The following is a 21,796-nucleotide window of genomic DNA, read 5'->3' on the forward strand; positions in this document are numbered from 1 at the left end:
ACGTCACCATCACTACCATTGAAATAGCCCAAATAAACAGGTTTTTGTGACCCTAGGCTATGACCTCTTTGGCCTAGGGGCCCGAAACTCACCAGTCATGTTCCCCCTAAGGGTCCCTACAATGCTAGAAAATTTGCCACTGCTGAGTAATTGTCTTTGAAAAGATGTGAGATTTTGGAACTGTAAATAGGAGGCCCAATGAAAGCCTATGGGGGATTTTACCAAATTTGGAGCCCTGTAACTCTGGTTTGCAGAGATGTAGGGAACCCATCTTTGGAGCCCAAGTCTAACAATATGTCTTCTACCTGCATGAGACATTTCGTGAGATTCAGACGTTGCTAACGGCCATTGCTGCGATTTATGTACGTCAGACTCGCCACCATTGAAATTGCCCAAATAAACAGGTTTTGTGACCCTAGGCTATCACCTCTTCGGCCTAGGACTGCCTTGAACGCGACCGACGCATTGTGCGCATTCTGGACAACACCAATTACTGGGTTTATACCCTTCTGGATCCACGGTACAAACACAATGTTCCAAAACTGCTTGAAGAAAGAGCCAGACAGGTCAAAATGGAAGAATACCAGCAGGCCCTTGTGGAGACTTTAGAGAGGAGATTGACATCCTCCCCCTCCTCTAGCCAGTTGTACGCCGACAGACTGACTTCCGCAAACCCAGGACGACCAGGAGGGCAGCAAACAACACAAGCCGCAGCTAGTGCCCAAAAGGGAATGGTATCGGCAGTGTCCTTGGAGTGGGAAAATTTTCTGACACCCATGCAGCAGCACACAGAACAGCAAGCGTGCAGATCCACCTCCAACACTGATCGCCTGGAGAAGATGGTCAAGGACTACATGTCAGATGGCGTAGCTGTGTTGAACAATCCATCTGCACCCTTCAACTATTGGGTATCGAAGCTAGACACCTGGCACAAACTGGCAATGTACGCAATAGAGGTGCTGGCTTGCCCGGCGGCCAGCGTTATGTCGGAACGCTGTTTCAGTGCTGCCGGAGGCATCGTCACAGATCGGCGGCGTATCTGCCTCTCCACAGAAAATGCAGACCGTCTGACTCAAATTAAAATGAATCAATCCTGGATTGGAAACGACTACGCAACACTCCCGGACCCCAACCAAGTAACATGAACAATGAACATCTGTGATGGGTTAGCGTTTCCGGTCCCTGTTTATTGAACCTCTCATCTGTATTACATTTATGACTGCATGGCGACAAAATGCAAATTGCTATCCGCACGCTTCTTGTCCTCATGCAAGGCCTGGGTTGTTGTGTCTCAAAGCGTGGCCTTCTCCTCCTGCGCCACCCTCCTCCTGTTCCATCACGTGTGCTGCTGCTGGGTTAGCGTTACCGGTCCCTTTTCCTGGAACCTCTTATATGTATTACATTTATGACTGCATGCCGACAAAAAGCATGTTACCTGTGCAAAGAAAACAGACATTTCCCGCATTTAAAAGACAGTTTTCCCTTTGAAACTTTAAAATCGATTTTCTCAAAAACTATAAGCTCTTTTTGCTAATTTTTTTTTCCTCTTGTACCCACTCCCAAGGTGCACATACCCTGTAAATTTGGGGTATGTAGCATGTAAGGAGGCTTTACAAAGCACAAAAGTTCGGGTCCCCATTGACTTCCATTATGTTCGGAGTTCGGGTCGAACACCCGAACATCGCGGCCATGTTCGGCCTGTTCGGCCCAAACCCGAACATCTAGATGTTCGCCCAACAGTAGTTGCAGGGCATGCTGGGTTGTCTTTTTTTGCTTCTCTAATTCCCCCTCAGACTTAACTAATGCAGCCTGATTACTGGCCTCTTTCCCTCCTGTTTTCCCCTCCCACACCTCTGTTCCTCTCTGATTGGCCAAAATTTCTCAGGCTGAAACAATTTACTTTCTATAGTGAAGGGCGGGCAAATCAGGCAGAGGAGACTAAGGGCGGATATAACATCACGGCTGGCTTCAAAATAGCCACAGTAAATATGGAAACTGTCTAGAATAGGATTATCTACTTTTCCTTTATAAAATTCACAGGAATCATAAAGTAAACAGTGCAATACATATGTTATGTAAGTAGAGCAAGGATTTATCTACTTATATATTTGTTTTTTTTTCCCCGAGACAGTATGGCTGACAGCTCCTCTTTAAGGATCGCTTTAAATATTTGTTTCCTTTATGTGAACCACCACCGTACACCTTTTCCCTGACACAGGCACAATTTAAAGAGCAGACATCAGCTTCTGAGTTTAGGTCAGCTTTAAGAAGGCTACGAGCCTTTGAAATCCTCAGGAAACACAAGTTTTTATTTTTTTCTCCGGCAAGGCAGATTGTGATGAAATCCTGGATTCTATAACATTTACAATATAATCCTTTAACTCTGCCCCTCCAACCATTAGATTGAAGTAGATGAGATAATTCTGACATTCAAACAGACACATCAGCCATGGAATTCATTTCCCAATAAAAGAAAATAATGATTCCAGATGCGAAAAGGATGAGGGGGGAGTGATAAGACGCCTTCCCTTTATTAAAAGAGATAAAAAAAAACAGCTAGCGAGGGAGGGGTGGTCTAATCTGTGGGCTTCCTATCACCAAGAATTGGAGATGGCTGGTGCAGGGGGAGCCCCAACCTCCACACATTATGAAGAGGAACTGGAACTTGCAGAGGAAATTTGAAGGAATCGAGGAATGTGAAACAGCTTTCATGCCATACGTAGTTGTGTTGTGTTCCTGTTATAATAACTAAACTAGCATCATTATGTGGAGGCTATCAGGTCAAGCACAACACTTAATACTAGCATAAAAGAATAATAACATCATTAGACAGAATAAGTAAATGTGTGATTAATACCTAGCAACTTATGACATTCATCTAGCGCTGCAGACCCCGAGATCCTCTGCTGTCGAATGAATGTAGGCTGTACATATATAGGTGATGTTGCATCTCGGTACCCATGGTGATCCAGAACCACTTTATGTAGTGGATTAAAAAGAAACTAAAACCCTGCCACTAAACAAAAATAAATGCAAAGTACAAGATGTGTGTGGAACTGAAAGGTACCAAGGAGGGTGTTGTCAGCTTCCAGTAAAGGGGGGTTTAAAAGCCCTAATTTTACAAAAAGAAGAGTGAAAGTAAAGTCCTTCATTTCAGTCATATTGTACACCAGTCCTATCATGCTCATGGGCACACAAAGTCATTAAACATATTCATGAAATTGCTGTCTCCTTTTCCCTAGTGACCAATTCAGCTTCATCAATTTTTTAGTATGCCTACATGCTTAGAACGTGCAGTTTTCCTGTTAAAGGATTTTGCTTATGCTGTGCTGATTCACAACAACTCTTCTTGACTATCATTCTTGTAATGCTTTGGCTTGCCAGCTGCCTCAGGTTTGTCACATGTACAATTTTACCTTCTCTTGCAAAGCAGACCAAAGGATGTTTCCTTCTTTTACATGTGAACAGGGACAATAGCATCCACACTGCTCTACTCTAATATTTCACTCCACTTCTCTTTACTGCTGTTCTCATCTCGCTCAACTTCACAGCTACTGTTCACTCCACACCCAATGTAGCACCATAAAAAGTGAGTCCAGGTGAATTTTGGGGGGGATGGAGACAAATTTTAATAGGCCACACGGCTTCAATCTTTATTGTGTTAAGCAGCAGTGCCATGTTGCATGTTTAAACAGACTGTAAGGCCTGGAGCACACAAGGAGTGCTTTTGGAACGTTGGCTGACAATCAGCAAAGTGCTACTACAGTGGAACCCTATGAGGGGGATTCCACTACAGCTTTGCAATTTCTATAAGATTGCAAAAACGCTGCATGCAGCATTTTTGGAGTGACTGCGGTGAAGGAATGCTGGGGCAAAATTGCATTCTCTCAAATTGCTCCGAAAATCCAATTTTTTTTTTACCAAATCGCAAGTTTGCACTTCCTAGTGTGTCCCAACCCTTAGGCTGGATCCACACTATAAGTGCTTTTCTGAGCGCTTTTTTAAAAATGTACCCAATTCACTTTCAGTAAAATCGTGGTAAAACTCGCTGCGATTGTGTATGTGAAAAATCGTGTTGATTTTTATGCTCTTTTTACCGCGATTTTAATGAAAGTGAATGGGAGAAATTTTTAAAATGCGCTATTCAATCACAAAGCTCTCAGAAAAGCGCTTATAGTGTGGATCTGGCCTTAGGGTGTTACTACAAATGCTAACTAATGTACTTTCTAGCACAAAGACATTGCCAGTAAGATAGTTTAAAGTGGATCCGAGGTGAACTTTTACACATTGCATAATTGTGTTCCTTTCCTATTGTTTATAGGACATTCCTCAAGCCAAATACTTTTTTGTTTTTGTTTTAATACTCTAATTCCCTAGAAACTAAAAAAGCCACGCCCACAGGGTTTCAGAGAGCCTTGGCAGTAGCAAGGGCTCATGGGAGCTCAGTCTGGGCAGGAGGAGGGGAAGGTGTTACTAGCGATTGTTTTCACAGGCAGAGGGGAGGAGGAGAGGGGATTAGGCTGATTGCTCAAGATACAGATAAGCTTGCCTCTGTGTAATGTTTACAAACAACATGGCCGCTGTCATTGTATCACAGGAATAAATAATCATATTCTATTAAAACTGGTTGCAGCTAGATTTGCTGTGTAAACCATCTAAACTTTAGATAAGATATATAGACAAGTTACTTGTTATAATTTGTTTATTATCTCGGATCCGCTTTATAGCTTTTAAAGGAGGATGATAAAATTAAAGTGAATTAAAGGTAGAGGGGTTTGTCTGTTTGTTAAAAACAGCTGCCATGAACAACGAACTGGATGAAGATTGTGAAGAAGATGTGGAGTATTTTGGGTAAATATTTATGGTGGAAATAACTGTTGCCAATTGCATATTGGGGTGTGCTATAATGCTGCAGAACTGCAACTACTACAGCAGATTGAAAAAGCTGCAAGTAAAAGTGAGGTCATAGTTATGGGGGACTTGAGCTATCCAGACATTAATTGCGATATTGAAGCTACTCATTCTGGTAGAAGTGGCAGATTTCTGGCAGCACTACAGGAGAGTTACTCAACTCAAGTGGTAACTGAACCAACTAGGGGGACTGCGCTACTGGATTTGGCCATTTTAAATAGACCAGATAATGTATCAAATGTGCAGGTTCAAGAACATTTGGGTAACAGCGATCACAACATGTTAACGTTTGATCTGGTGATTGATAGGTCGCGGAACAACCAAAACTATTAATTTTTGAAAAGCGAAGGTCAATCAACTCAGGCATGCACTACGTTCGATGGACTGGGATAGTATACTACTAAGGGAAGGACATTAACGGAAAATGGCAAACTATTAAAGTTATTATCAATGAATATTGTAGCAACTACATCCAATATGGAAAAAATACTTCCAGGGATTTTGTCTGATTGCCATCTGGAGTCGGCAAGGAATTTTTCTTGCTTTTGAGGCTAATTGGACGTGCCTTGTAAGGGTATTTCACCATCCTCTGGATCAACAGGGGTATGTGAGGGTATGTCTTTTTCAACCTGGAAGTTTGTATTTTTTCAACTTAAATAACTACTGTATGTAACTACTGTATATAATTATGTATTCACTGTCAGCATTCTAACCCATCAGCACATGTAACTTTTCTACGGGTATCTGAATACATGATTAATAATATCCCAAGATCCTTAAATTCCAAGCCACTAGAGATGGTCAGTGAGAAACAGGCTTGCATGAAAAGCATGTGAGCCAATCAAATGTCTTTCATGATGATTTTAAGAGGCCCATTTCCATTCATTAAATTTGCATGAAAAAAAGGTGTGTTCCTTGCGCTTTCAACGCCAGGCAACCCGAACCAGTCAATTCCAGAAGTTCTATAGTCCACACCAGGAATTCACAAATGGTGCTGCTCCATGTAGGGAATGTGCAATGTGATGTCTGGAAAAAAGGAGCGCTCTAAGTGCGTTACCATATGCATCATATGACGTTACACGCACCACGATCCTAGGCCCCGCCCACCGCCTCGCAAGACGAGCTTCCTGATTCCATCTGACACGCTGCTGCTGGCCACGGCGCGTGCAACCTTGCCGCAGAGGAGTGTAACGGGTTGCCTACCCGCTGACAAGCGATTTTATATCTACTATCTTGTGAGTAAATACTTTTTTATGCGCAATAAAGTCCCACCTTGGTAACGCACTTAGAGCACTCCTTTTTCCAGACATCACATTAAATTTGCATGCATGCCATAATTATTAGCATCTCGCTGACCATCTTTACAGGGCACTCAGGCAGTGATTGGTTTGAAGTTTGTTGGCTGTGTTTTTACCATAACTAGTCCCATGTCTTATATCCCCTGAGCCTTCTAATGCTTATTGAAACTACTCATCATCACTGTGATAGGCCAAAAGTAAGGTTTTTTTGACAGGAATGGGTGGGGCAAGCAGACAACCATGGCAGGCACATGCAGTTTGATGTTGTGGGATTCAGGGCTCCTGGGTCACTTTACCCGGTATATGAACAATGGGCAGTAAACTCTTCTATAAGCCCATATTTCACATATGTTGGCAAGTTGCAATGCTGAAGTGTTTTTGTCGTTCCAGCTTTTCCATGCAGTTTTTATATCCCAGATTAAACAAAACTGCGTTATAATCGCTGTTTCCTGGATTGTCCCTGGTATGAACAATAATAATAAGCTCTACATTGTTTGAAGTGAAAGATCAAATAGAACGTGGTTGTTCATTGGCACTTCTATAAAGTCTTCCACAAAGTTGTCCCACAATAAGTTTATAAATGTTCAGTGCCAGCAGTGACAATACCCGAGGCTGAATCAGGGCAGTTACATTCTACCACTGGCAGCCTGTGCAGCCATTCTCTTCTGTGCTAAAAGCTAAGCCTCATCCCTCTAATTAATACTGAGAGGTGTGAAGCATATGTCCATAATAAATTGCTCTGTGGACCACAAGTAATGCCACATTAACACCTCACCACTATCACATTCTTCATCCACAAGTTATGGTAACTTTTCACTTTCACTGACAAATCGCCTCAACACAAGGACATGTTTCAGTAGAGGAGAACATGCATAACATGCAAATCTCTTCTCACAAGTAAGCCATGTTTAGCAAATTCAAGGTTGCTTTTGCAAAACCTATCTACACACACTAGAAATGTACATCACCTGAAATTACAGTTTATTATTGTTTCTGGGGGAAAATCCAGTGAGCGTTCATCAGTCTCCCCTAATGTCAGATATATCCATTCATTGATCTGCCAAGTTAGAGCCTACCAGCCAACAGCTTTTGTAGTTTTCACTGTATCTTATTTTTACCATCACCTCTCTCCATATGACAGAATGGGGTTGATTTACTATAACAAATAGCATGCCTTATCAGAGTTAACATGCCTTATCAGAGTTAACGTGCCTTATCAGAGTTAGAGTGCCTTATCAGAGTAGCATAGCGAGCGCTACAAACGTATGCCTGCTAATTGGCAATGACCAGAGCTCCACTCGTCCTGCCCTGAGCCCCTGCGGGTCCAATCGCTTTAAAGGACATTAGCCCTGCACTTTGGCCCAATAGGCTGCCTGTCAAGTTTCCTGTCAAATAACAGGCAGCCTATTGGGCCAATCAAGGTGCGGGGATAATGTCCTAAAGTGATTGGACCCGCAGGGGCTCAGGGCAGGACGAGTGGAGCGCTAGTCATTGCCAATTAGCAGGCATACGTTCGTAGCGCTAGCTATGCTACTCTGATAAGGCACGCTAACTTTGATAAGGCATGTTAACTCTGATAAGGCATATTAACTCTGATAAGGCACGTTAACTCTGAAAAGGAACGTTAATTCTGATAAGGCACGCTATTTGTTATAGTGAATCAACCCCAGTGTGCTGCTAAGCAGGGAGCTGAGTGGCTTTGTCTGTGGACTATTCTGGTATAAACTGTCACCCAAAACAAACAAAATTACCATATATACTCGCATATAAGCCGACCCGCATATAAGCCGACCCCCCAACTTTTCCCTGAAAAAACAGGGAAAAATGATTGACCCCCATATAAGCCGGGGGTAGGAAATGCTGGATTGGTGCAGCCCCCCAGTGTGTCCCAGTATAGCTAGTATAGTGCCCAGTATAGGTAGGTAGTGTCCAGTATAGCTAGTATAGTGCCCAGTATAGCTAGTAAAGTGCCCAGTATAGCCAGTATAGTGCCCAGTATAGCCAGTATAGTGCCCAGTAGAGCGCCCAGTATGGGTAGGTAGTGCCTCAGTTTAGCTAGTATAGTGCCCCAGTATGGCTAGTAAAGTGCCCAGTTTAGCCAGTATAGTGCCCAGTTTAGTTAGTATAGTGCCCAGTTTAGCCAGTATAGTGCCCAGTTTAGCCAGTATAGTGCCCAGTTTAGCTAGTATAGTGCCCAGTTTAGCTAGTATAGTGCCCCAGTGTGGCTAGTAAAGTGCCAAGTTTAGCCAGTATAGTGCCCAGTTTAGCCAGTATAGTGCCCAGTTTAGCCAGTATAGTGCCCAGTTTAGCCAGTATAGTGCCCAGTTTAGCCAGTATAGTGCCCAGTTTAGCCAGTATAGTGCCCAGTTTAGCTAGTATAGTGCCCAGTTTAGCTAGTATAGTGCCCCAGTATGGCTAGTAAAATGCCCAGTTTAGCCAGTATAGTGCCCAGATTAGCCAGTATAGTGCCCAGATTAGCCAGTATAGTGCCCAGATTAGCCAGTATAGTGCCCAGTTTAGCCAGTATAGTGCCCAGTTTAGCTAGTATAGTGCCCCAGTATGGCTAGTAAAGTGCCCAGTTTAGCCAGTATAGTGCCCAGTTTAGCCAGTATAGTGCCCAGTTTAGCTAGTATAGTGCCCAGTTTAGCTAGTATAGTGCCCCAGTATGGCTAGTAAAGTGCCCAGTTTAGCCAGTATAGTGCCCAGTTTAGCTAGTATAGTGCCCAGTTTAGCCAGTATAGTGCCCAGTTTAGCTAGTATAGTGCCCAGTTTAGCTAGTATAGTGCCCAGTTTAGCCAGTATAGTGCCCAGCATAGGTAGGTAGTGCTCCCCCCCAGCTCCCCGCTCCCCCGCGGCCGCCGCTGCTATTACCTGCTTAGGCAGCGGCCGCTTCCTAATCCGCGTTCCCCTTCAGAAAGTTTCTCAGAGTGTATCACAGCAGCGCGCCCGGCGATGCAGGGGGCAGGAATGAGCGCGGCTCCCTATAGCGGCGATCTGTATCGCCGTTACCAAGGGAACTGCTCTTTCCTGCCCCCTGCATCGTCACAGCAGCGCCGGGCGTGCTGCTGTGATACACTCTGAGAAACTTTCTGAAGGGGAACGCGGATTAGGAAGCGGCCGCTGCCTAAGCAGGTAATAGCAGCGGCGGCCGCGGGGGGAGGGGGGGGGAGCGGGGCGCGGACCACCCACCACCCACCACTAACCACTATACCACCAGGGAAGACTCGCATACAAGCCGACCCCCCAACTTTTGACCCCCTGTTTGGGGGTCAAAAATTCGGCTTGTATGCGAGTATATACGGTATTGTTTTATTTGATATCCTTGCGTGTATGCAGCTTTAGGGCCCTTTCACACTGTTGCGCTGCGGCAACGCTAGTCCAATGAGTCTACGGGTAAAATCTGACGCACTTCCAAAACTACTTTACTGCCTGTGGGCTTGATTCACAAAACGGCGCTAACTGTTAGCACGCTGTGAAAAGTGATTCTCTCACGTGTTCGCGCGTCAACGTGAATTTTTTGCTTGTTAAACGGTCGCATTCGTGTGAAAAATTCACGTTAACGCGCGAACGTGATTTTTTTCGTGCGAAAATCGTTTTTCACGTAAAAACGCGCTAAAACGTTCGAAAACCTATGCTAACAGCTGTGCTATCAGTTAGCACCATTTTGTGAATCAAGCCCTGTTTCTGCTTTGACGAGCGGCGAACCGGAAGTCATGTGAGTCTAAGGCAACGTGTGTCAGTGTGAATACCCGCCACTGATTTTATGTGTCACGCATCTGTGGAAGCGTATTGTTAGCAATACGCTTCCGCGCACATCATCACTTGGCCGGTCAAAAAGTGAGTGTCACTGCTTGGCCGCATACTAACAGGGAATACCACATAGTAAAGCGGTATTCCCTGAAGGCCTGTTTTTGGCGATGCGGAGGGCGCGCCGCACCGCTAACTACAATTTGCGCGTGAAACCATCTTCAACATTGCAACTGATGAATTAACACAGCAGACTAACCGATTGGCACCTAAAGCTTTCAGTTGCTCACCCTAGCTTCCTTTACCTTGTGAGCAAAGATTTGCATATTATGAATGTTCTCCAATTAGCACTTCACTCCATCACCATTTATATTACCCTTGTCCCTCTAAATATAGTGACAGTATAGCCATGAAAATGAAATCATTCTATTATGCCTTACACTACATGCACAATTATTAGTAACTCAATATTCGGACCTTATCATTATTTCTGGGCGCATTTTCCAACTCCAAACCATAAAAACCTTAATGCTTATTGTATGTAATAATTTTCAGGTGATATGTAATTGTTTAATGTGAGAAGGTGTGGCTTAAAGTGTTTCACAAGGTGTGCATAATTATTAGGCAGCTTTATTACCCCAGGTAAACTGGGCCAATAAAAAGATTTTACCGAAACTGAGAAGTCAAAACTTGTAAAGTGCCAGTCAGATGGATGCAACGTTCTGGAAATTTCTAAACTTTTGAGGCGTGACCACCACAGCAGCAAATGTTTTGTTGCGACTAGTCAGCATAGACGCATAACATGCGTGAAAAAGAAATCCTACAAAATAACTACAAAAGACTTGAGAAGAATAAAATTACCAGGATCCCAGCAGCCTCAAGTGCCAGTATGACATTTTAATCTTAGACCAATTAGGCATGCATTAATATAATAAAAATATAAACATAATAAGATACCCCTCCTCCAGATTCAATGTTATGTTTCTTTGGGGATGGTCTATGGGAGCTTATCAGGGATATTAAGGTATTAATAATCGAAAGAAAGGTCCCATGCCAACATAAACATAAAACCTTAAATTTTTATTTTAACAGGTTAAAAAGTTGAAAAAACGTGGAAAAACATTATACAGGGTGGGCCATTTAAATGGATACATCTTAATAAAATGGAAATGGTTGGTGATATTAACTTCCTGTTTGTGACACATTAGTATATGTGAGGGGGAAAACTTTTCAAAATGGGTGGTGACCATGGCGGCCATTTTGAAGTCAGCCATTTTGAATCCAACTTTTGTTTTTTCAATAGGAAGAGGGTCATGTGACACATCGAACTTATTGGGAATTTCACAAGAAAAACAATGGTGTGCTTGGTTTTAACGTAACTTTATTCTTTCATGAGTTATTTACAAGTTTCTCTTTCGTTTACAGCCATTGACATGTCGCTGAGGTTAACACGTGAGGAGTGGATAGAAATTGTGTTGATGTCTGGTGAACGCAGTAACTGGGTCATTGCAGCAGATTTCAATGCAAGACACCCTACGAGACCACCCATCTCCCATGCTACAGTTAGCAAACTGCTTGCTAACTTTCGTAAAACTGGTTCAGTGTTGGATTTGCCAAAATGTGGACGCATGAAATCTGTCACTAATGAAGAAATATCAGTGGCGGTCCTAGCTTCATTCAGCAAGAGCCCACAGCGCAGCACTCTCCACATGTCACTGGAGAGTAGCATTAGTCAAACATACCTTCGGCAGATATTAGCTACTCACAAATGGCACCCTTACAAACTCCAGCTACTGCAGCATCTCAACGAGGTTGACCCTGATCGGCACACTGCATTTGCAGAATGGGCAAAACAAAAATTGGAACAGGACCCTCAGTTTAAGCAGAAGATTTTGTTCAGTGATGAGGCAAACTTTTATGTGGATGGTGAAGTTAACAAACAAAACCACCGCTATTGGTCTGATACTAACCCACATTGGATAGATCCCTCCAAGACTGAACAAAAAAATTGATGGTATGGTGTGGTATATGGGGTACAAAAAATAGTGAGGCCATTTTTCATCAATGGAAACCTCAAGGCCACTGGATATGCAAAATTGCTACATGATGATGTGTTTCCCTCTTTATGCACTGCAGCTGGCACGTTCCCTGAGCTTTTCCAGCAAGATGGTGCACCACCACATTATAGGTGTCAGGTCCGAGCATTCCTAGATGAGCAGTTTCCTGGAAAGTGGATTGGTCGTCTCAAAGTCTCCCTATCTGACCCCATTAGACTTTTATCTTTGGGGTCATCTGAAGGCAATTGTCTATGCTGTGAAGATACAAGATGTGCAGCACCTGAAACTACGGATACTGGAAGCCTGTGCTAGCATTTCTCCTGCGGTGTTGCTATCAGTGTGTGAAGAGTGGGAGAAGAGGGTTGCATTGACAATACAACACATAGAATAAAGTTACCTTAAAACCAAGCACACCATTGTTTTTCTTGTGAAATTCTCAATACGTTTGATGTGTCACATGACCCTCTTCCTATTGAAAAAACAAAAGTTGGATTCAAAATGGCCAACTTCAAAATGGCCGCCATGGTCACCACCCATCTTGAAAAGTGCTATCAGATTTATTTTGAGTATTTTCTTGCTTGCTGGTGGCTTAAAAAGGCATTTTATGACAAGTTATGAAAATATCACCTAGGAGAAAACTCAGATGAAAAATGTAATTGCATATGGGCAAAGGAGTGCAATGGTTCAGTATCGTTAGGTAAAGTTGGTATGATTAGGGTAGTGAAATGTACTCACAAGGGAGGGTTGCACTTCTGCAACCACTGACCGAGTCTACAGGAAATTAACCGTTCCCTTTCAGTATGCCAGATGCGCTCGGCAGGTACTGATCGGTCGACCTCCTTAGCTATTTGGACACGTGGTGTACCATATACTACGCCGAAGGATTGGACTACAACTGTGAAAACTTGTAGGAGGCGCCCATAATATAACTATCTTAAATCATAGGGTATAGGAGTAATTAGTTCTTACCTCCATGAATGTGTATTATGGTAGAGAACAGAGGCGCCAAAAGGATAAAAACAATATTTAAAAGTTTTAAAATTATTGCTTAGGAGGCAGTGGTGGACTCACCTCCCACAAGCACACACAACAACTGTGTATTCACAAAAGGGACATTTATTGGTATACTCCAAATAAGGTGGCGACCTTATTTGGAGTATACCAATAAATGTCCCTTTTGTGAATACACAGTTGTTGTGTGTGCTTGTGGGAGGTGAGTCCACCACTGCCTCCTAAGCAATAATTTTAAAACTTTTAAATATTGTTTTTATCCTTTTGGCGCCTCTGTTCTCTACCATAATACTGATTGTATCCACCTTTGGTGGAGGGGGATACCCCTTCTTGTTTTTCAAGCCTACAGAGAGCGACTTCTTATTCCTGAGTGAGGACAGGCTAATCTCCTCACCTGCCTATACAGTGGTTGCCTGGAGGTAACCCTGGTTTGTGAGTATACAATTCATACTCTTTCTAATTATCCAATTACCTTGACATACTACACCATATCGGGCTCTCGGTTCTTCTCTTCTTCTTACCTCCATGAATGGACAAACCACATGGGTAGAAATAATTTCAATGATGAACAAAAAAGACAACGCGTTTTATGGGTACTGGTCCACTTCCTCAGGTCAATAACAAAGTGCCTGTCATGATTGCTCATGTCACTTACCTCTCCTCGCTCCTGCGCTGGCTTTCTTGTTAGAGCAGCGGAGGGTAACAATTGCTCATTACCCTCCAGCCGCTGAGTCTCACCCAGCTCCTCGTGTCTTCTGTAATGGCGGAGAGATGCTGAGCCGACAAACTTCTGGGTTCAGCGCCTCTCCCTCTATTGCTAGGCGCATGTACACCTCTGCCCCTTATATGCAGTAGCCGAAGGCGGTACTGCACCTGTCACTAATTGTCTCACTGTTAAGATGCTGATGCATCCCTGGTCACATCCACAGCGTTCCACCGTTTCCCCTTTCCCTTTCCTGGATCCCCCCCTTTTGTCATTGCCTCAATCAGGATCTCCCCTTCAGGATCCCCTGCTCGCTAATCCTTGTTGTGGAACCTACCTGCCTGTCAGTCACCTGTCAGCCTGCAGCTTAACACAGGATCCCTACCTGTCAGTTCTAATTGCCAGTCACTTCCCTGCCTGTAACCCTACCTATCCGATCCCTTCTTGGGATCTTCCCAGTCATCTCCCTGTCCGCTGCACTCTGGGATTCCCTCAGCCTTCCTGTTCCCTCCGGGTACTCTCCAGTCACCTGCAGCTTCCCGGGAATTCCCACAGTCTGCCAGTTCCATCCAGAATGCTCCAGTCACCTGCAGCTTCCTAGGGATTCCCTCAGTCTGCCAGTACCTTCCAGGTACTCTCCAGTCTCCTGCTGCTTCCCGGGTTTCCCTCAGTTTGCCAGTACCCTCCAGGTATTCTCCCGTCTCCTGTAGCCTCCTGGGGTTTCCCACAGTCTACCAGTTCCCTCCGGAACTCCGCAGTCACCTGCAGCTTCCCCTGCTTTCCCTTTGTCTGCCTGTACGGGTCATGACCCGTCACTGGTAACAGTATTCCTGGGGGTCATGACCTGGCGAGCACAAGCACAAAGAAGCGAAGTAGTCCGCCACCCACCAGGGGTGATTACCCATCATCCCTTGTGGGGTGCACTGGTGAAGACCCGTGCTCACTTAAACACCACTCCCTGGGGCTGTTGGCCCATAACACCGGTAACATGATCAACAGAACCCCGACGGATCGCAAGCACACTTACAGTGCCTAAGTCTGTAGCAGTCGCAGGTGTGGGCCCCTCTTTATTCTCTTTTTTAAAAAGGCGCCAAACACCCGTGACTGCCACAGACTTAGACACTTTGTTATTGATGAAGTGGGCCAGTACCTGTGAAACGTGTTGTGTTTTTTGTGCACCATTAAAATTAATTCTACCCATGTGGTTTGTCCATTCATGGAGGTAAGATCTAATTACTCCTATACCCACTGATTTAAAGAGGAACTCCAGTGAAAATAATGTAATAAAAAAAGTGCTTCATTTTTACAATAATTATGTATACATGATTTAGTCAGTGTTTGCTCATTGTAAAATCTTTCCTCTCCCAGATTCACATTCTGACTTGTATTACATGGTGACATTGTTACTGTGGGCAGATTATGGAGCTGTTTCTAGCTGGTCTGGCTTTAACAGACAGCTATTTCCTGTCTGAACATTGTTACATTGTGACAGTTTGCCCAGAGTACCGTACGGTACCAGAGCCTCTTGTGGGAGGGGTTTCAGCACAAAATCAGTCATACAGCGCCCCCTGATGGTCTGTTTGTGAAAATCATTATTTTTCTCATGTAAAAGTGGGTATCAGCTACTGATTGGGATAAAGTTCAATTCTTGGTCGGAGTTTCTCTTTAAGATTCTGCGTGCCTCCTAAAAATGTTCTCAGTTGGAATTAAAAAGTAGGTACTTTAATCCAAACATCATATGTAACAATAATATATATCCATTCCCACAACCTAAAGTGGGATACTATTGTAATAAATGATTGTGATGAGTATACGCCCCAACTGGTCATTAGAGCTATATATAGATTGCAAAGAAATGTCATGAGTATTCCCAAAATACTGCTGTCTGATGGATAAATAAACAATTACATCATATTACCAATCCATTTAACGTAGTAGTAGAGTCACCAAATTGACCATCTCTGAAGTAGTGAGTGTGAGGGAGGGGAAGATAGGGAGAGACAGGGCCGCGCCTGGGCGGGTGCTGCGGGTGCATTGCACCCAGGCTCCTCTCTCTGAGAGGCCGCCGCTCACCCCCTCTGGCCTCCGCTCCCCCACTCTAGCCGCCGCTCCCCTCTCCCTCTAGCACGTCAGACCTCGATCAGGCTGCGACCAATAGTGCGGGCGCTAGGACCTAGAACACCGCACTGACATCACTTCCGCATATAGAGCGGGTGAGTCCTGCGCCCGCTCTTACTGGTCGGGTCACCCGCTGATCCTGAGGTCTGACGCTGGGCTGCTGCTGCTGGCTGCAAGGTGAGGGGGGAGCGGCGGCTAGAGGGGGGTCCCTGTCACTCACTGCCTAAACGGAGTCCCTGTCACTCACTACCTAAACGGGGTCCCTGTCACTCACTACCTAAAGGGGGTCCCTGTCACTCACTACCTAAATGGGGGTCCCTGTCACTCACTGCCTAAACGGGGTCCCTGTCACTCACTGCCTAAACGGGGTCCCTGTCACTCACTACCTAAAGGTGGTCCCTGTCACTCACTACCTAAAGGGGGTCCCTGTCACTCTCTGCCTAAACGGGGTCCCTGTCACTCACTACCTAAACGAGGTCCCTGTCACTCACTACCTAAACGGGGTCCCTGTCACTCACTACCTAAAGGGGGTCCCTGTCACTCACTACCTAAAGGTGGTCCCTGTCACTCACTACCTAAATGGTGGTCCCTGTCACTCACTGCCTAAAGGGGGTCCCTGTCACTCACTGCCTAAAGGGGTCCCTGTCACTCACTACCTAAAGGGGGTCCCTGTCATTCACTACCTAAAGGGGGTCCCTGTCACTCACTGCCTAAACGGGGTCCCTGTCACTCACTGCCTAAACGTGGTCCCTGTCACTACCTAAATGGGGTCCCTGTCACTCACTACCTAAAGGGGGTCCCTGTCACTCACTACCTAAATGGTGGTCCCTGTCACTCACTGCCTAAACGGGGTCCCTGTCACTCACTGCCTAAAGGGGGTCCCTGTCACTCACTACCTAAAGGGGGTCCCTGTCACTCACTACCTAAATGGTGGTCCCTGTCACTCACTAACTAAACGGGGTCCCTGTCACTCACTACCTAAAGGGGGTCCCTGTCACTCACTACCTTAAGGGGGTCCCTGTCACTCACTACCTAAAGGGGGTCCCTGTCACTACCTAAACGGGGTCCCTGCTACTCACTACCTAAACGGGGTCCCTGTCACTCACTACCTAAACAGGGCTCCCTGTCACTCACTGCCTAAACTGGGGTCCCTGTCTCTCACTACCTAAACGGGGGTCCCTGTCTCTCACTACCTAAACGGGGGTCCCTGTCTCTCACTGCCTAAACGGGGGTCCCTGTCTCTCACTACCTAAACGGGGCTCCCTGTCACTCACTACCTAAACGGGGCTCCCTGTCACTCACTACCTAAACGGGGTCCCTGTCACCCACTACCTAAACGGGGTCCCTGTCACTCACTACCTAAACAGGGTCCCTGTCACTCACTACCTAAACAGGGTCCCTGTCACTCACTACCTAAACTGGGGTCCCTGTCACTTACTACCTAAACTGGGGTCCCTGTCTCTCACTACCTAAACGGGGGTCCCTGTCACTCACTACCTAAATGGGGGTCCCTGTCACTCACTACCTAAACAGGGGACATGGGTGTGATTAGGCAGGACATGGGTGTGGTTATGTGGTAGGGCGCGGTTAATTTAACCACTCCCATAGGCGCCAGAGAAAATCTTGCACCCAGGTGCCAGGCACCCCAGGCTCACCCCTGGGGAGAGATATCTTCCCCTCCCTCATCCTCAATACTTCTAGTCACAGAGAGACAATGTAATGTGGGGAAACAAGTTGATACAATGGTTCAAAACTTTAGAGCAGTGGTCCTCAAACTAAGGCCCGTGGGCCGAATGCAGCCCCTTGAGGCATTTTCACTGGACCCTCAAACCAAAATGTATAACTTATAGATGTGGCCTACTGTACCCTTAAATATCAGTGGCCCGCATATAGAATAGCAGTGCTGGCACCAACCATCCACATACTGTAGAAGCCAGCGAGCATTCATTCCCTGGCTTCCAATCCAATTCTGCATCAGGTGACACTGCTGTCCAACAGGTTGTCACCTGAGTATGCTTCACTGTCTGGTGCAAAAAGCCGTTATTCGGGCCGCCGCATGACTGAATGGCTGCTGCTGGGAGTTCTCCTCCGGGCATGACTAGGGGTATTCAATACCTAGATTCAATGTAATGTTTTTCAACATCATTTTATGTATGTTCTGGCCCCCCGGCAGTCTGAAGTATGTTGACCCGGCCATTGACCGACAAAGTTTGGGAAACTTTGCTATAGAGGATTGAATAGGGATAGCAATTTGTTTATGTTGGTGTGTTTGATGTTGACTTAATTTAATTGCCACATTTTACCCTAAAGTAAATATTGCATCAGTTCTGTTAAAAGCTTATTTTTTAATTCTGGATTTACAATTTCTCCAGGTCAGATTGCATCCTAGCAAGTGGGAAATAAACAAAGGTCTCTTACCTATTTGTCATAAATACCTCACACCACATTTGGTTAGGGATTACCAAACATCCATGTGAAAACCCTTTTGATGTCCTGTTGCAATTCTAAATGTCCTTTATTTATATTGTGGATATTGCTCTCATCTTGCAGCTCAGGGTCCACAGCTTGAATCCCAACCACGGCACTATCTATATGGAGTTTGTGTGCTCTCCTTGTGTCTGCGTGGGTTTCCTATGGGCACTTTGGTTTCTTCCCACATCTCAAAAACATACAGATAAGTTGAATGACTTTCCCCTAAATTAGCCCCAGATGGAAGAATGACTATGGTAAGGATTAGATTGTGAGCGCCCGAGAGACGGTTGGTGATAAGACTATTTACTGTATAAAGTGCTGTAAAAGATTCAGTACTATAAAAATACTACATAATAATACAATAAAATATTAGCAAAAAAAATCTATGAACCGCCTTCGGATTTTTAAATATGTATATATAAGCTATGCGTTCTAATTTTTAGGACAATATATCAGGAAACTGAGTGTGTAACAGACCTACTGTAGATACAATACAATACAATAGCATTTCTATTGAACTTTTCTCCCATAGGACTCAAAGCGCTAAAGCCCTGTTCACACTGCACGCGTTTCCAGCTGCATTTTGGAAACGCGTGCAGGTGGCCGACACGCACGACATCAGACAGTGCATAGAGTGCACTGTCTGATGTTCACACTGCATGCGTTCCGGACCTGTGCGGTCCGGGAACACATGCTGCACGCATTTTTTGTAAAAACGCGTGGCTGTCCCATTCACTTTTCAGTGATGGGATCAGCCACGCAACGCACACAAATGCGGGTGGCGTGCCTTCGCATGCGTTGCGTTCTGCATGCGTGGCCATCCGCGTTTGTGATGTGAACGGGGCCTTAGGCTCTCTCAGATTCAGTAGTTGGTAGTAGGATGAACTATTCACACAACAAAAGTTATATTTCTGCAAATGCCAAACTGAACAGGTGGGTTTTCAGTCTGGATTTAAACACGTCCAGGGATGGAGCTGTCCTGATCTGTTGAGGTAAGGAGTTCCAAAACGTAGGGGCAGCATGACAGAAGGCTCTGGGACCAAAAGTTTCCAAGTGGACTCTGGGTATGACTAGATTATTAGAACCTGTGGATCTGAGATTGCAGGGATTGCTACTCAGCTGTAACATTTATTTCATGTATCTAGGGCCCAGATTATTTAGTGATTTAAATGTCAGTAGGCCGATCTTGAATAGGACCCTCCATTAGATATATTGGGACAAAAACTTGCTCTCTCAGCCTTTTAAAGTTAGCGAATAAATGGTATCATCCTGATTCAAAACCTGTTGTTTTTACTTCGCACTATGTGATAAGTGGGGAGAAATGTTATCAGTATGAGTATTCGCAGCACTTCTCAGCTGGAAGCACATGTGCACAGTCATTTCCAGTGGCGGATGAACCATCGCAATGCAGCTCAGGCCCAGACATGTTTTAGATATTCACCACACTCTTAAATGGTTTATCAGTCCATAAACTGAAACTCACACTTTTAAGATGGGAAAACATCTAAAACAGGACCACTTGGATTTCATTAAAGAAAAACTGGTTTTATTCTTTCCACCTTCTTTTCTGAAGAGATAAAATGATTCTCCTCAAATCAACCAGGGAAACACGTTACTGTATATTTTCATTGTTCTAATCTTTTACCTTACACACTGTATGATGATAGATTTCAGAGAAGGAGGGAAAAAAGTTCTTATCCAGCCAAGACCAGATTTCCAGATGTCCCCACAAACAACATTTGTCATACCAGTCACATGATGACAGGTTTCTCTGATGGCATAAAATGTAATATTCCCATGTTAACCAGTAATCAACTATTGGATTACTGGAGGGTAATGCCTTATTTAGGCCTACATTTGGTAAAGGTTGCTGTTTAAAATGGTGCAGGATAGCAGTAGCACAATATCAGTTAGTTTACAGATATTCTACTACTTCATTCAAATAGTGAAATATAAGTTATATTTACTATATTTTACTATGATCTAACCTCTCCCTACTCTCACACAGAACTCTCCCCTAGTTGTGGGCACAGTCGAAAATGGTGCGGGGTGATGCCGATTATGGCATCTTGCTACTAAAGTTATTTAACGTTTCAGAAATGTCCTGAAACGTTAAATAACTTTAGTAGTAAGATGTCATTAGTGGCATACATTACCTGGTCCTGGCGATCTTGTCGTCTCTACACTTCCTGTTTAGTTTGCAAGAGTCCTGCAGCCAGCCAATCACCAGACAGGGATTGAAGCCACATGGTGATTGGCTTGCTGCCGGAATCATTCAAACTAAGTAGGAAATGGAGAGAAGATGTTATCATCAGGGACCAGGTAATTTATACAAACCCCTCTGCCTGTGTCTGCCTCTCTCACACTAAACCCTCCCGCTGCCTAAGTCTCTCCTCTCTGACCCCGCTGCCTAACACTAGCATCCTTGCATTTTTTAACACTTACAATGCTATTTAGCGTTATAAGCAGTGGCGGACACAGCCAGCAGTGGGCCCCTGTGCAAAATTGTAATTGTGGGCCCCCTATGAAATACGGGCGTGGCTACAACCTGCGGCGCGCGAAGCGCGCCGCGGCAAAAAATAGTGGATAGGGCAAAAAATGGGCGTGGCAATGACCGGATGAGGGCGGAGCTAACTGTAACTTAAAGCGAACCCGGGGTGAGGGTTTATTTCCTTTTAAACAATACTAGTTGCCTGGCGGCCCTGCTGATCTATTTGGCTGCAGTAATAAACTGAATTACACCAGCAACAAGCATGCAGCTAATCTTCTCAGTTCTGACAATATTGTCAGAAACCCCTGACCTGCTGCATGCTTGTTCAGGGTCTATGGTTGAAAGAATAAGAGGCAGAGGACCAGCACGGCAGCCAGGCAACTGGTATTGCTTAAAAGGAGAGAAATATGTCAGCCTCAATATTATTCTCACCTCAGGTTCCCTTGAAAAGTGCAACGCAAAGACAGTGGGCCCAAGTTTTGGTGACCCTTTCCCCAGAAAATTCACATAATTGTGCAGGTTTTCTCAAGAAAATACACATATATGCCCAGAAAATACGTGCAATCATGTCGGCAGATATGCCCAGAAAATACGTGCAATCATGTCGGCAGATATGCCCAGAAAATACGTGCAATCAAGTCGGCAGATATGCCCAGAAAATACATGCAATCAAGTCGGCAGATATGCCCAGAAAATACGTGCAAACAAGTCGGCAGATATGCCCAGAAAATACATGCAATCAAGTTGGCAGATATGCCCAGAAAATACGTGCAAACAAGTCGGCAGATATGCCCAGAAAATACGTGCAATCATGTCGGCAGATATGCCCAGAAAATACATGCAATCATCAGAATCAGAATCAGAATCAGAATCAGAATCAGTTTTATTTCGCCAAGTACAGCAAGAGCCATAATCGGAATTATTTGTGGTACACATGGCATAGACAGATACAACAGCACATACAATTTGAAATGCAGTAATCAGATAT

Source organism: Hyperolius riggenbachi, chromosome 8 (genome assembly GCF_040937935.1).
Source record: "Hyperolius riggenbachi isolate aHypRig1 chromosome 8, aHypRig1.pri, whole genome shotgun sequence".
NCBI lineage: Eukaryota > Metazoa > Chordata > Amphibia > Anura > Hyperoliidae > Hyperolius > Hyperolius riggenbachi.